The sequence below is a fragment of the Entelurus aequoreus genome, linkage group LG18 (assembly GCF_033978785.1).
Source record: "Entelurus aequoreus isolate RoL-2023_Sb linkage group LG18, RoL_Eaeq_v1.1, whole genome shotgun sequence".
In the NCBI taxonomy this organism is placed as follows: Eukaryota; Metazoa; Chordata; class Actinopteri; order Syngnathiformes; family Syngnathidae; genus Entelurus; species Entelurus aequoreus.
The window spans coordinates 36,012,824-36,030,758 of NC_084748.1; the positions used below are offsets into that span (position 1 = coordinate 36,012,824).

Below are 17,935 nucleotides of genomic sequence, written 5' to 3' on the forward strand. Positions count from 1 at the left end.
CGTGTAAGGACGAGAGTGGAAGAAGTGTCAAAAGATGGAGCTAACTGTTTTAATGACATTCACACTTTACTTAAATCAATAACGGAGCAGCATCTCCTCATCCGTAGCTCACTAGTGCAACAACACCGGAAATGTGTCCCGTGAAAAAACGTCCAACCGGAACTCTCTAATAACTAAAGTTCCTTGGGTGAATAATGTGAACTCACTACACCGGTATGTTTTAGCGCTTTCATGGCGAGTTTACTGACAGATATAAGTCAGAACTTTACACTACTTTATATTAGAAATGGCAAAAGTGGAGGATGAATGTCCCATAACAAAAAGATAGAGAAAAAGAAGAAGCTTATCGACTACGGTGTCGGCACGGACAACAAAGGCGGACGCGCGGAATTTTTCAGGACTTATGCAGATCCCAAATACAGATCAGCAGGTACCAGAAGGTAAGAAAAGTTGGTTTTGCATAATATTGCGAAACCAAATGCCAGATAACATGTCTTACCTTATACACACACCATAATAATACTCCTATGTTGAAGCACAGTACAATCCATCAAGCGGTGCGGCTTCATAGCTTACCAAAGTCGAACTAAAACATTTTGATAGAATTTTGACCGCCGTGTGTAATGTTCTATATTTTCAATGGAACAATTTTGTGTTGTTTACTTGAGTCATATTGCAGTCCACACGTATCTCTTATGTGTGACTGCCATCATATTGCAGTCCACGCGTATCTCTTATGTGTGAGTGCCATCTACTGGTCACACTTATCATTACACTATGTACCAAATAAAATATCTTAGAGGTCGGTAAGCACAAGCAAAATTATTCCCTATGAGGCGCACTGTCGAGTTTTGAGAAAATGAAAAGGATTTTAAGTGCGCCTTATAGTCCGGAAAATATGGTACCGTATTTTTCGGACTATAAGTCGCAGTTTTTTTCATAGTTTGGCCGGGGGTGCGACTTATACTCAGGAGCGACTTATGTGTGAAATTATCAACACATTACCGTAAAATATAAAATAATATTATTCAGCTCATTCACGTAAGAGACTAGACGTATAAGATTTCATGGGATTTAGCGATTAGGAGTGACAGATTGTTTGGTAAACGTATAGCATGTTCTATATGTTATAGTTATTTGAATGACTCTTACCATAATATGTTACGTCAACATACCAGGCACGTTCTCAGTTGGTTATTTATGCGTCATATAACGTACACTTATTCAGCCTGTTGTTCACTATTCTTTATTTATTTTAAATTGCCTTTCAAATGTCTATTCTTGGTGTTGGGTTTTATCAAATACATTTTCCCCCAAAAATGCGACTTATACTCCAGTGCGACGTATATATGTTTTTTTCCTTCTTTATTATGCATTTTCGGCTGTTGCGACTTATACTCCGGAGCGACTTATACTCCGAAAAATACGGTATAGTTCCTATTTTTCTAATCAGCCTGACTTAAATTAATACTAATCTTTGTGATTAACACACGGTTTCATCATATTTGACACGATTGTACACTGTGGTTAAATTTAATTGTTGAATCAAACTTAACATGACCAATTCAGTGATTTGAGTGGGCCCTGGGTCCCTCTGTCGTGGAAAAGTTGAGAAGGTTTAGAGCCGATAAATGCTTTAAAATGTAATATCGGAAATTATCGGTATCGGTTTATTATTATTTATTTATTTTTTATTAAATCGTGGCAAAGTTGGTAGAGTGGCCGTGCCAGCAATCGGATGGTTGCTGGTTACTGGGGTTCAATCCCCACCTTCTACCACCCTAGTCATGTCCGTTGTGTCCTTGGGCAAGACACTTCGCCCTTGCTCCTGATGGCTGCTGGTTAGCGCCTTGCATGGCAGCGCCCGCCATCAGTGTGTGAATGTGTGTGTGAATGGGTGAATGTGGAAATACTGTCAAAGCGCTTTGAGTACCTTGAAGGTAGAAAAGCGCTATACAAGTATAACCCATTTATCATTATTCATCATTTATACTCCGGAGCGACTTATAGTCCGAAAAATACGGTAGTACCTATTTTTCTAATCAGCCTGACCTAAATTATTACTAATCTTTGTGATTAACACACGGTTTCATCATATTTGACACAACTGTACACTGTGGTTAAATTTAATTGTTGAATCAAACTTAACATGACCAATTCAGTGATTTGAGTGGGCCCTGGGTCCCGCTGTCGTGGAAAAGTTGAGAAGGTTAAGAGCCGATAAATGCTTTAAAATGTAATATCGGAAATTATCGGTATCGTTTTTTTTAATTATCTGAATGGTTTTTTTATTTTTTTATTTTTTTTTATTAAATCAACATAAAAAACACAAGATACACTTACAATTAGTGCACCAACCCAAAAAACCTCCCTCCCCCATTTACACTCATTCACACAAAAGGGTTGTTTCTTTCTGTTACTAATACTCTGGTTCCTACATTATATATCAATATATATCAATAGAGTCTGCAAGGGATACAGTCTGTAAGCACACATGATTGTGCGTGCTGCTGGTCCACTAATAGTACTAACCTTTAACAGTTAATTTTACTAATTTTCATTAATTACTAGTTTCTATGTAACTGTTTTTATATTGTTTTACTTTCTTTTTTATTCAAGAAAATGTTTTTAATTTATTTTATTTTATTTTATTAAAGGACCTTATCTTCACCATACCTGGTTGTCCAAATTAGGCATGATAATGTGTTAATTCCACGACTGTATATATAGGTATCGGTTGATATCGGTAATTAAAGAGTTGACAATATCGGAATATCGGATATCGGCAAAAAGCCATTATCAGACATCCCTACTTAAGAGCCCTGGTTTAGATGAATAAATTGTGTTTATTTAATATATAATCAGATCATGTCTTGTTATTGTCAATAATGCTGCATGTGTTTTTTGGTGCAAATCACTTTGTGTGCTATATAAATAAAGCTTGATTGATTAAACTGGCCTAAAAAAAAATACAGTTAATTACATGGTGCATTTATTTGTAATGTCACAATAGTTTTTGCCCCCAAATGTTGAGATTTGTATTTTTTGCGCGATATTGCTTGAGTGCATGCAGATTGTTTGTGTATTTGGTGCGAGCACATGAGTTGTGCGCGGAGTGGGCGGGGCCGTGACGTCACCAGCCCTCATGTATTACCAATGAGGAGGCGAGCGGCTCGGCACAAACTGGCTGCTTCTGGTTTCCACGCACAAATACAAAAGCGGAGCCGGTGCGACGGTGCGTGGGGCGACATTGCACACACAAAAGGCGAGCGACCGCGGAGGGATTTCTTTTTCGAGGTGTGAAGACGACGACACACTCAGGCAAGTCCAGCCGACACGAACCAGCTTTTAGCTTTTGCGCTTGTTTGGACGCTTGGCGTGGACGACCGCGAGTCAACAAACACTCACTTTATTCTGCGTGCTGTCACACTTTGCCACTGATGGCGCACACTTTTCTGCAGAAAGATGGGCTTTATTCCGTGGAACACCGAGTTGTTGTTGAGCGGATTTGCACTGGCGGTGCACAGTAGAGTGTGTCTCTCCTTGTTGTTGTTTTGTTCAAACAAAAAACCAAACCATAATAACCTTTGTTTGCCCATGTGTCAGTCAGAGGAACAACTCACTGCACTTGTTGTGTTTGTGTTGCTGTGCTATGGCAGCTGCTACCTGCCACACATGCTCTGTTCCATCCTCACTCTCTAACTCACTCGTGTCAAACTCAAGGTCCGGGGGCCAGATGTGGCCCACCACGTCACTTAAAGTGGCCTGCCACGTCTGTGAATGTCAGTGAAAGTGGCCCGACACGTCAGTTCATGTGGCCCGACACGTCAGTGAATGCGGCCCGCCACGTCTGTTCATGTGGACCGCCACGTCTGTTCATGTCAGTCCACGGCAGTTCATGTCAGTGAAAGTTGCCCGACATGTCAGTTCATGTGGCCCGCCACGTCAGTGAATGTCAGTGAAAGTGGCCCGACACGTCAGTGAATGTGGCCCGCCACGTCAGTGAAAGTGGCCCGCCATGTCAGTTCTTGTCTGTGAAAGTGGCCAACATGTCTGTTCATGTGGCCCGACATGTCTGTTCACGTGGCCCGACATGTCTGTTCATGTGGCCCGACACGTCTGTTCATGTGGCCCGACATGTCTGTTCACGTGGCCCGACATGTCTGTTCACGTGGCCCGACATGTCTGTTCACGTGGCCCGACATGTCTGTTCATGTGGCCCGACACGTCTGTTCATGTGGCCCGACATGTCTGTTCACGTGGCCCGACATGTCTGTTCACGTGGCCCGACATGTCTGTTCACGTGGCCCGACATGTCTGTTCATGTGGCCCGACATGTCAGTTAATGTCAGTGAAAGTGGCCCGCCATGTCAGTTAATGTCAGTGAAAGTGGCCCGACACGTCAGTGAAAGTGGCCCGCCACGTCAGTTCATGTGGCATGACATGTCAGTGAATGTGGCCCGCCACGTCAGTTATTGTGGCCCGCCACGTCAGTTCATGTGGCCTGCCACGTCAGTTTATGTCAGTGAATGTGGCCCGACATGTTAGTGAAATTGGCCCGCCACGTCAGTGAAAGTGGCCCGACATGTCAGTTAATGTCAGTGAAAGTGGCCCGCCATGTCAGTTAATGTCAGTGAAAGTGGCCCGACACGTCAGTGAAAGTGGCCCGCCACGTCAGTTCATGTGGCATGACATGTCAGTGAAAGTGGTCCGCCACGTCAGTTATTGTGGCCCGCCACGTCAGTTCATGTCAGTGAATATGGCCCGCCATATCAGTTATTGTCAGTGAAAGTGGCCCGCGACGTCAGTTAAATTGGCCCGCCACGTCAGTTCATGTGGCCTGCCACGTCAGTTTATGTCAGTGAATGTGGCCCGACATGTTAGTGAAATTGGACCGCCACGTCAGTGAAAGTGGCCCGCCACGTCAGTTCATGTCAGTGAAATGGCCCGCCATATTAGTTAATGTCAGTAAGAGTGGCCCGCCACGTCAGTTCACGTGGCCTGCCACGTCTGTTCATGTCAGTCCACGGCAGTTCCTGTCAGTGAAAGTTGCCCGACATGTCAGTGAATGTGGCCCGCCACGTCAGTGAAAGTGGCACGCCACGTCAGTGAATGTCAGTGAAAGTGGCCCGACACGTCAGTGAATGTGGCCCGCCATGTCAGTTCATGTCAGTGAATGTGGCCCGACACGTCAGTGAAAGTGGCCCGCCATGTCAGTTCTTGTCTGTGAAAGTGGCCAACATGTCTGTTCAGGTGGCCCGACATGTCTGTTCATGTGGCCCGACATGTCTGTTCATGTGGCCCGACATGTCAGTTAATGTCAGTGAAAGTGGCCCGCCATGTCAGTTAATGTCAGTGAAAGTGGCCCGCCACGTCAGTTCATGTGGCATGACATGTCAGTGAATATGGCCCGCCACGTCAGTTATTGTGGCCCGCCACGTCAGTTCATGTCAGTGAATATGGCCCGCCATATCAGTTATTGTCAGTGAAAGTGGCCCGCGACGTCAGTTAAATTGGCCCGCCACGTCAGTTCATGTGGCCTGCCACGTCAGTTTATGTCAGTGAATGTGGCCCGACATGTTAGTGAAATTGGCCCGCCACGTCAGTGAAAGTGGCCCGCCACGTCAGTTCATGTCAGTGAAATGGCCCGCCATATTAGTGAATGTCAGTAAGAGTGGCCCGCCACGTCAGTTCATGTGGCCTGCCACGTCAGTTCATGTCAGTGAATGTGGCCCGCCACGTCAGTTCATGTCAGTGAATGTGGCCCGACATGTCAGTGAATGTGGCCCGCCACGTCAGTTAAGGTGGCCCGCCACGTCAGTGAAGTGGCCCGCCACGTCAGTTCATGTCAGTGAATGTGGCCCGCCACGTCAGTGAAGGTGGCCCGCCACGTCAGTGAAGGTGGCCCGCCACGTCAGTGAAGGTGGCCCGCCACGTCAGTTCATGTCAGTGAATGTCGCCCGACATGTCAGTGAATGTCGCCCGACACGTCAGTGAATGTGGCCCGCCACGTCAGTTCATGTCAGTGAATGTGGCCCGCCACGTCAGTGAATGTGGCCCGCCACGTCAGTGAAGGTGGCCCGCCACGTCAGTGAATGTGGCCCGCCACGTCAGTTCATGTCAGTGAATGTAGCCCGCCACGTCAGTTCATGTCAGTGAATGTGGCCCGCCACGTCATGTCAGTGAATGTCCCCCGACATGTCAGTGAATGTCGCCCGACACGTCAGTGAAGGTGGCCCGCCACGTCAGTGAAGGTGGCCCGCCACGTCAGTGAAGGTTGCATGCAACACCATTTGTTATGGCCCGCCAATTAATGTGGCCCGCCTCCTCATTAAAGTGGCGTACCACTCCCTTTAATATGGGAGACCACACCATTTAACGTGGCCTGCCACCACATTTAATGTGACATAAGCCATTTAAAGTGGCTCGCCACACCATTTAAAGTGGCGTACCACACTATTTAATGTAGCCTGCCACATCATTTGAAGTGATCCACAATGCCACTTAAAGTGTCCCGCCACGTCATATATCGTGGCCTGCCACATCACTTAATGTGGCACACCCCACCATTTAAGATGACCCACCATATCATTTAAGTTGACATACCACACCATTTGAAGTGACCCGCCACACCATTTCATGTGACATACCACGCCATTTAATGTGGCCCGCCACGCCATTTAATTTGGCATGCAATGCCAATTAAATTGACCCGCCAAATCATATATTGTGGCCTGCCACATCACTTAAAGTGGCCTAGCCCACCATTCACTTTGGCCCGCCACATCATTTAAAGTGTCCCGCCACGTCATATATTGTGACCTGCCACATCACTCAATGTGGCCTGCCACATCACTTAATGTGGCACACCCCACCATTTAAGGTGACCCACCATATCATTTAATGTGGCACACCCCGCCATTTAAGGTGGCCCACCATATCATTTAAGTTGGCATACCACACCATTTAAAGTGACCCGCCACATCATTTAATTTGGCATGCGATGCCAATTAAATTGACCCGCCAAATCATATATTGTGGCCTGCCACATCACTTAATGTGACCCGCCACCTCATTGAACGTGACATACCACGCCATTTAATGTGACCCGCCACATAATTTAAAATTAAAATACTTATATACCTTCTTGTCGTCTTGACTTGCAAATTCAAAGCAAGTTATCCATCAATCTGTAAAACATATAGTAATAAAAAATAGTGGCCTATGCAAATTGTATACCGAGAATATTATACATTTCTATATTTATTCACTGTTAGAAGCGACCCTCTGAGCGCAGTCATAATTCCGACGCGACCCGCAATAAAAAACGAGTTCGACACCCCTGCCCTCACTGAGTTTTCTCATCTTCTGACTGTGACTGCAAAGTTATATCTGAACAACCAAGTCTAACTGCAGCAACAACTCCAATTTTTATCAATTGGATCATCATTTGCATTCCTTTTATCAATGTGTGTTATTGTGGTGGTTTTAATATTCTTCTCATCTCATGAGACAAGGTGCCTGAAGTATTAGAAATGTCAGCATAAACAAGGGCTGGGCATTTTGGCTGAAAACTGTATCAGGATATAAGGGTTTCATATCGGCCCATATCAATAGTTATTATTTTTTATCGAAAATATGGACCGGGAAAAAAATATTAAATGTAAACAATTTGATTTCATATGTAACCTTCCTCTGATTATAATCCCTTCAGCTATCAAGGCAAAAAGGAAAGGAAATGTCAACACCAGTATGGAAAACACTCAAAGAATGTCAACAAAATTTTAAAATCACACTTAACAAGAACATCTTCAAATTAAGATGCACAAAAAATAAGGAGTATGTACGAAATGCTTAATAAAGTGTAACAAAATAGTGCAAAGTGTGAAAATGTAAACACAGAACTATTTTCTGCAGGTTTATTGCCAGGAAGTTACGGCTGTGCAACATTTAATTTGGTCTGTTATTTTTATTTAAGTATGGAAAGGAATTTATGTTACGCAGTAATTATTATTTAAATATTACTGGGCCACTTTACTAATATTATAAACTAGCACATCTTTAATTTTCTTTACATTTATACGGTCCTGCACTTTTTAGTTCCTACTTGTTGTTTCCGTACACCCGAATAGGGAACGGAAGAGGGTTGAAAATTGCCAAGGAGACGTTTCCTGTTTTATCCACAATTTCTTCGCTCTGTGCAGCACTCATTTTTACTTCTACTTCTCACTCCTCGCAAATAATCAACAGCGAGACAACAAGATGGCGCAACCAAACGTGATAATTGATACTGTTACCTGAGTGGCTGTTAGCGTGTCACTCCCACTGATGAGTGATCACTTCCTGTTTTGCCCGGTTTCCAGACTGCGAGTGCCTTTGTTCATGCAACCAACCCTGCTTCGTAACTTCCAGTTTCTTCCGATCAAAAAAAAAGTATATATCGAACGTTTTTTGGAACACATTATTTATTGATATCGACTATGTGATATATTTGTGTATATATTTGTATATATATATATATATATATATATATATATTTGTATATATATATATATATATATATATATATATATATATATATATATATATATATATATATATATATATATATATATATATATATATATATATATATATATTGATGCCAAGCATGAACATACAGTATGGGTACCCATAATTCACATCCGACTTGTGATTATTTTTTCATCACAAAACCCAAAACCAGGGAAGTTGGCACGTTGTGTAAATCGTAAATATAATTAACAAATAAATAAAAACAGAATACAATGATTTGCAAATCCTTTTCAACTTATATTCAATTGAATAGACTGCAAACACAAGATATTTAATAAACACTTTTCCACTTTGCATCAGTCCATCTTAGACGAGCTCGGGCCCAGCGAACCTGGCAGCGTTTCTGGGTGTTGTTGATAAATGGCATTAGCTTTGCATAGTAGAGTTTTAACTTGCACTTACAGATTTAGCGACAAACCGTGGTTCCTGACAGTGGTTTTCTGAAGTGTTCCTGAAACCATGTGGTGATATCCTTTACACACTGATGTCCGGTTTTGATGCAGTACCGCCTGAGGGATCGAAGGTCACAGGCATTTAATGTTTCGTACAGGGATTTCTCCAGATTCTCTGAACCTTTTGATGGTATTACGGACCGTAGATGGTGAAATCCCTAAATTCCTAGCAATAGATCGTTGAGAAATGTTGATCTTAAACTGTTGGACAATTTGCTCACGCATTTGTTCACAAAGTGGTGACCCTCGCCCCATCCTTGTTTGTGAATGACTGAGCATTTCATGGAAGCTGCTTTATACCCAATCATGGTACCCACCTGTTCCCAATTAGCCTGTTCACCTGTGGGATGTTCCAAATAAGTGTTTGATGAGCATTTCTCAACTTTGTCAGTCTTTTTTGAAACATGTTGTAACTCAAATTTTTGCTTGTAACTTAAAGCATAACAATTAACTGAGGAACAGCTCTTATCTCAAAACACTCTTAAGTTGAGGCACCACTGTAAATTATTGTAACTTATATTAACAATATAGCTTTTATTACTATGGTCTTGTCATGATAATGCATGTTGTGCCACAATTGCGGCTCGGCATTGTTGGCGTGACCCCAAGATGCAGAGACGGCAAGTGACGTACAAGAAACATTTTTCATCTATATATCCAAAAATGAGGGAGCACCAACGTGGCTGAGTAATCGACCCGAGGTGACTACAGAAAACTAGCAATAGGCAAAAAAAACAAAAACATCCAATCAACATAAACCTAACACAAGACATGAAATATAAACTACTCACAATGTACACGCACGCGAGAAATGCAAAACAATGCACCAGCGCCAAAAAGCAGGCAACATTGGTACATAAACCTTTTTAATGAAACAAAAATAAACACAGAAAAAGCAATATGCCAAGTCTGACCTGTGGTGACAGTACGTTTTCTACATGTATTATTATTACTGGAGGACGAGGAATAGCTAAACATGCTATACTGCACACCATAGAAAGGTTCAATAAGCCATGCTTATTAAACTACATTTCTTACACGTATCGTGATCAGTGGAAGACAAGGAATAGCTAAACATGCTACAGTACACACCATAGGAGGATTTAATAATAAGCCATGCTAACCGCTAAGCTAGAGCTATTGAATGTAAACAGGGGAGTGCGGGGTTGTAACAAATATCGATTTGTACAAATATTGATAGAAGTATCGACAGTAACAATACCAAGTAGTAGTACCAGTACGTGGTCAATCAACAATTATTAAACAGGTTTTTTTTGTGTTTTTTTTTTTTTTTTACAAACTCAGGAAATCAGTTTCCGGACACAAGATGGCTTCAAGGGCAACAACTAAAAATACAGTAGTTTTTGTGTGTTTTTAGTTATTTTGCATTATTGACTTTATTTCACGCAACGTTACAACTTATTTCTTTTCGTGTTACAAATTTCGCTTCTCAATTTCCCGCAATATTCCACATATGTTGTCGACATTGCCAGTTCTTGCTTTTCTTATAAATTTGAAATTGTTCTTGTAAAAGATGAAATCATTTTTTGTCACATTACAAATTTCTCACCATCCAACTTTTTTCTATGCAATATCCTTTTTTTGTTGTTGCAACATTACGTTATTTTTGTTTTTTTGTAACATTACATGTTATTCTTGTATGATTTTTGTCCTCATAATATAACTTTGATTTCCGAAATTGCTACTTAATTTGCTGCTTTTTTTCTTAAAAAAGATAAAACCTTTTTCTTGTCACTTTACAATTTTTTATAATATTAAAAATGTTCTGGTAATTTTTCAACTTTTTACTTTATTCAAACTATATTACAATTTTTTCAAAACATAACTTTTTAAAATAAAATTGTTACTTTATAAATGACTCAAGGACTTTTTAAAATAGTTTTTCCATATTACATACTATTTCACATTATTTCTTGCATTATTACACATTTGTTCTTGCAACATTACATTTGTTTCACGACATTGCACATTTACTTTGGTGACTTGACTACTTTTCTAATGCACAATTAAAACAATTATTGTTACTATATAATTTTTTCTCACAGTCCAATTTTTTTCACAAAATATTAAAAATGTAATTCTCACAACCTTATACTTCTAACTTTATGCTTTTGGTTTTCATATTATTACAACGGTTTTCTCTTAAAATTCCAATAAATAAGCACTTTATGCTACAAATTGAGAACAGGAAGTGAACAAATGTGTTATTAACTGTTATGAAGTGGAAAAGGGGGTAGGGTTACCTAAGCTTTTCTTTTTCCTACTCCTTTTCAGGCATGTTGTAAAGAGAAATGAGTGAAATATGTGATGTATAATGCTAAAATTGTATACATGTTCCAAACAAACTTCAACAAACCAACCAACATTGCGATTTTTGTTCCTATAATATTACAACTTATTTCTTGCAGTATTCCAATTTTAATCTCGCGACATTAGAACTTTTTGAAAAAATTGTTACTTTAAGTACTTCTTTGAAATACCGGTAATTTCAACGTTTTTCTTGTCACACTAGGGCTGGGCGATATGACTAAAAAATGTATCACGATATAAGTGTTTCATATCAGTCGATATCGATAATTATTGATTAAAAAAAAAAAAAAACCTATTCTAAATAAAGACCAGGAGAAAAAAGGCTGAATTTAAATACTTTTATTTTAAATATAACCTTTAACCTTTAGAACGAGGTCAGCATTATGAAAAACAGTCAGATAAATGAAAATACTGGTCGATGTGCAAATATTGACATTAAATAAATGCTTAATCCAACAAAATGTGCAAAGTATTGTAATTAAGAAATGAGTAGTGTACAACTCAGGCTTTAAAGCCATATTGGTAACAATATATGCAAATAAATAACAGTCACATTAAGCAAGCAGAAACAAACATGTCTTACAGAATATTGTAAACATCAGAATAAACTTGCGTCTGAACATCTGTGACAAAACAAACCTGTTACTCTCTTCAGTCATTTATGGAAAAATCAAACCAACTTCAGTATCTCCTTTTCCACGGATTCCCTGCACATTGTGTAAAGCTTAGGAATAGCTGTCTTGGAAAAGTGCTTTCGGCCAGGTAGAACATAACGGGGGTCGAGCACGTGTATGAGATTCTTGTACCCAGACTTCTCAACTATGCTGAGCGGTAGCATGTCCTTCGCTAATTGATACACCACTGCATCCGTTATTTCTTTATAACGTTTTGAATTTGTGTCGTATGGCACTGCTGCCGAGTAATACTGTCTGCGGCAACAACAGACCACCATCAAGACGATGGTGGTCTGTTGTTGCCGCTTCGGTGCTGTTCCACTTGCACCGGCTGATGTAGATGGTTGTGGCTGTTTGATACTGCTGTACTCCAGCGGGTGAGAGCGGCTCAGGTGGTAAAATAAGTTCGTCGTGTTCCCAGACTTGGTCGGGACGACGACCTTGCAAAGTTTGCAGACAGTATTACTCTGATTCGTATCGGATTTTAAAAAATCCAAAATACTGCCAAACTGGGGACGTGACGTTTCCTTTTTTATTTACAATTTCCTCTCGTGCTGCCGCGCTCATATTCCCGTTTGGTTTCACTCCTCGTCGTCAGCTAGCCGTTGTTGCTTTTTTTTTCTTTTTTTTTTCCCATTAGCATTTCCCAGAATGCCTTGCGGTTCAGGCTCGGCCGTGATAGGTCGAGAGGCCAAAGCCCTTCCTCTGCCTACACCCCCCAGAATGCCGTGCGGTTCCGGCTCTGCCTTTCTTCCTATTTTTTTCTAAAGAACTCAGTGAAATTATCGAACGTTCTATCGACCCCATTTTCTATTGATATTGATCACATGTCTATCGCGATATATATTGTTATTGTTTTATCGCCCAGCCCTATGTCACACTGCGATTTATTTCCACGTATCATTACAATACATTTCTCGCAACTTTATGAAATTGTCCTTGTAACATTACAACTTTTATTTCGCAACCTTTTTGTGACGTTTCTACTTGTTCTTCTTGAACAAGAGAAACTTTTTTTTAATTTTTACGTTCCAAATTTTCCTCACAAGCAAACATTTTTCTGGTAATATTGCGAGAAAAATTGCAATATTGCAACTATTTTTTTGTATATTTTTGTAAACATTACAATTTTTATCCTATAGTATTGCGATTTTATTGCAACACGTTTCGGTACCAAGCCATTGTAGATATGGATACTAAAATGGATGTAACAGTATCAAATCTCACGGTAATATTGTTATAATATTACCGTGAGATTTAAAAATTAAAAGCTTGGTAAAAATGTCATAGTGTGTAAAATTGTCAGGAATGTTTTAAGATAAACACACATGTTGTAATAATTTTTTACGACGAACAAATATTTCTGTGTGCAAATAATTGTACAGGAACATCTACTGTTTCAAGCAAATGTTAAAAAGAATAACTTAGTTGATTTCTTTAAAGTAACGATGTAAACATCCAGTGCATAAACAATAATGTACACTTTAGTGTCCTTCAACTTTTACATTGTGGGAAACAACGTCCTCTACAGTGGACATTTGTTATATCAGTCAGACAGTTTATGAGGTGGCATTTTGTCCAGCCCTGCTTTCCACTCGTCCCCCGCGACATTGAGGGACAAGCAGTAGGAAAATAGATGAATGGATTAGGATGTATCTAGTAGCTTTTTAGTTTACTCGTATTTCCCGCGTTTAACTTTTTTGGTGGGATGATTGCCCGCCGTGTGGTGAATATGCTCTGCGTCGCCTTGGAAACGCTCGAAAACGCTCGAAAACGAAAGTGGCACGCTTCGCTTTGCAGAACGCAGACTTTCTTACCCCTCGCCAAAGATGGTTATGTTTTGGCCTGGGCTTGTTTGTTTGTTAGTCAGCCACATAACTCAACCAGCTATGGACGGATTCAATGCAAAAATACCCAACTCCTTTTATTCACGACAGTCATAATAAAAATTAAATAAAAAAAAAACACCGGTCGACATCGCTCATTGCTAATTAATTTGTTAATTTTGTGTAATGTTATCTGATCATTTATTGATTTAATCAGCAGAACCTTTTTTCTTTGTTGTGTACAGTAGTCACATGCGTGTCTGTGTGTGTGTGTGTGTTAGTTTGTGTCGTCCACTCCATCATCCTTGAGGCAAAAGTGTGGAATGTCTAACCTTCAACACAAAGCCGCTAAGATTAAACTGTTTTTTTTTTTTTTCTTGCTCGATGCCGCGATGGAGACGTGTGTCCTCTAAAAATATTACAGATGCGACGCTGTGGACTCAGCTGGAATTAAAGGAGAAGAGATTGAGGAAAGCAGTAAAGTTGGAAGACGAGGGGGAGGGGGACAACAAAAAAGGCCACCGGCAGATAGTACATTGTAGATTGCCATTTCTAGGTCAGTGGTGAAATCCCACCACCCCGCCCACCCCAACCCCACTCTCCTTACGCCACCTCACCCTGACTGCCAATCCATTCAAGGCCAGCCCACACATTAATCTGCCGCCCACACATTAATCTGCCGCCATCACGTAAAGCGTGGAAGAGCTTGGCGTGCGTGGTAACCGGCCGGGAAATTACAATTACAGTAAAAAAAAACAGCAGAATTAGCCGTCGGTAACAGTCAGGTAGGCGTCACTTTCTGACTTCATTTCCAAAAACACATTTCCGTACAGTCTTTGCACTCCAAAATGAGACTTTACTTAATTGGACATTTCCCTGTAAAAGAGCAGATGATCAAAGCTTTTAACATTACAGCTCTTTCTCATATCGTTACACATTTGAACTTTGTCTTTGATTATGGCCTCGTAATTCAGATGCCGGTTTTGGTTATTTTAAGTCTAAAACAGGGATGTCCAAAGTTTTTGACTTGGGGGCCGCATTGGGCTAAAAAAATTTGGTCGAGGGCCGACTGCATGTAAAGTAACTATATTCATATATATTAGATGTCCGATAATGGCTTTTTTGCCGATATTCCGATATAGTCCAACTCTTAATTACTGATTCCGATATCAACCGATACCGATATATACAGTCGTGGAATTAACACATTATTATGCCTAATTTTGTTTGGATGCCCCGCTGGATGCATTAAACAATGTAACAAGGTTTTCCAAAATAAATCAACTCAAGTTATGGAAAAAAATGCCAACATGGCACTGCCATATTTATTATTGAAGTCAAAAAGTGCATTATTTTTTTTTAACATGCCTCAAAACAGCAGCTTGGAATTTGGGACATGCTCTCCCTGAGAGAGCATGAGGAGGTTGAGGTGGGCGCGGTTGGCGATGGGGGGGTATGGGTATATTATAGCGTCCCGGAAGAGTTAGTGCTGCAAGGGGTTGTGGGTATTCTGTTGTGCTTATGTTGTGTTACGGTGCGGATGTTCTCCCGAAATGTGTTTGTCATTCTTGTTTGGTGTGGGTTCACATATTTGTAACAGTGTTAAAGTTGTTTATACGGCTACCCTCAGTGTGACCTGTATGGCTGTTGACCAAGTACGCCTTGCATTCACTTGTGTGTGTGTGAAAAGCTGTAGATATTATGTGATTGGGCCGGCACGCAAAGGCAGTGCCTTTAAGGTTTATTGGCGCTCTGTTCTTCTTACGTCCGTGTACCACTCCGTACAGCGGCGTTTTAAAAAGTCATACATTTTACTTTTTGAAACCGATATCGATAATTTCCTATATTACATTTTAAAGCATTTATCGACCGAAAATATCGGCAGTTCGATATTATCGGACATCTGTAATATATATATATATTTTGTATGTTTATATATATATATATATATATATATATATATATATATATATATATATATATATATATATATATATATATATATATATATATATATATATATATATATATATATATATATATATATACACACACACACACACACACACACACACACACACACACACACGTGTGTGTGTGTGTGTACATATGTATAAATATGTATGTTTATATATATATATATATATATATATATATATATATATATATATATATATATATATATATTCTACATATTAAAATGATATAATGGATATAAATAATTAATAATATAATTGGATATTAAGAGTATGTAGCTTGTTTAAATCTGTGACAACCTCCTTAAAGTTTTGTAAACAATCAGAAAAACCAAGCTGCGAAAATGCGCCAAACATGAGTAAGTGTGGAGAGTGTTTTCCGTTTTTTTTTTTTTTTTTTAAAGAATCAATTAAAAAAAAAAACACATGTTTTTTTAGTAGTCATATGTCAGCAGCCAAGATACGTTTTTGTAATCTGTGTAACTTGGTCTAAAATGTTTTATTTGGGGCTGCACTAAATAGCTAAATAAATAATTACGATTATTATCATCAATATTGAATTTACAATATAATCATGTTATGTAAAAACATTTTTATTGCATTTTTATTGTAAACGAAGAGTATGCGAACAAAGCTTTTCTTTCAAAAATGAAACTTAAAATAAAAATAATGTATAAGTAGTGAGATAAAATGAACAAAGGGATAACTAAAAATCACGCTTTTTAACATGTTAATATCACAGACGATCACTCTTATTCAATGGTTGTGGCCAAAATTGTGATGGTGATTGAAATTCAATAAATTGTGCAGCCCTAGTTTGTTTTTTTTATACCAAATTATATATTGCAAGAATCCGAAATAAGATTTGCCATTCGTTTTAATCCCACTTTGAACCAAGTCGTAATAAAAAAACAACAACAATTTTTTTTAAACATTCTTTTTAATTTAATTTAATTTTTTCATGAAAAATGTTGAAAATACATATTTTTTAAGATGTATAAAATATTCCAAGAATCGGTTTAACTTGAGAATAATTTTTTAAAATTCTGAATCAAATTGTCACCCCAAGATTTGGAATCGAATCATAACTTATTTTAAGATTTACATCCCTAATTGGCCACTAGATGAGAGTAAACGGATCAGAGCGCACTGTTCAGTATCATGGCCACTGATTGGCCCAGCCTCAGCCAGCATTACTATATTGTAATGGTGACTAAAGGATGGTATTTCATGTCTCATAATGTTAAAAATCATATTTAGGTTTATTGTATGCTCTTGATATGAAAATATGTGATTTTGAAAAAATAATTCCGACTTTGCGGAAATGTACTTACGATTACGGTTGTCAGGAACTGCTGGTGACGAACCCCAAGATGAGGAGATGGCAGGCGTGTTGCTGGAAAACATGACTTTAATGTCAAAAGGAAATGCAGGGAAAACAGGAACCAGGATAACAGGAGACAAGATACCAGGAAAACTGGAGACAGCAAACAATCCTCGAGCCCTGACTGAAGGGCGAGGCAGGCATAAATAGCAAGCTGATTGACACCAGGTGTGGCCAGGCTGCCAATCAGCAGCAGGCGAGGGGAAACAGCGCTCAGGGAGATGTGCAGGAAATGGAACCAAAATAACAGCGCTGTCAGGAAATAAACACAAACAGAGGAAAACCCAAACATAACCAAACTGTCAGTGACAAGCCTGACAACGGTACTACAATTACTGTTAGAGGTGCTGAGAAAATCTAACCATATGCGAATCCCGATTTCAAATCAGTTCATTATTTTCAAAAATCAGTAAAGAATAACAATTGTAGCAATTACATTTATTTTAGGCCAAGTGTAAAGGTGACTATTTGGATGTTAATTCATGCCTCGCGGGCTCTCATAGTGTAAACAAAACATATTTTGATGGTTCCAACAGATTTCGTATGGTCTGGCTATGAAAATGTACTTACTAAATTTACTTACTAAATTTACTTACATTTACTACAATTACTGTAGCTTTTTAATTGTCCTATTAGTGCTTCCAACTGAAACACCTGTCCAGTAAATCCGAGAAGAGGCTGACCCACATTTTGGGTTACGCCGCCGTGATGTCACATG

At 39.5% G+C, this 17,935-nt stretch overlaps 1 protein-coding gene across 2 annotated transcripts in view; it reads left to right on the plus strand.

The window, feature by feature from the left end:
- The first annotated feature begins 3,185 nt into the window (after nt 1-3,185).
- Nucleotides 3,186-17,935, plus strand: part of smox (spermine oxidase) — a 66,096-nt gene continuing 51,346 nt past the window's right edge. For both annotated transcript variants that reach the window (XM_062027092.1, XM_062027093.1), the window contains exon 1: nt 3,186-3,321. The gene's annotated coding sequence lies outside the window, so the exon portion shown is untranslated. The remainder of the gene's footprint in view (nt 3,322-17,935) is intronic.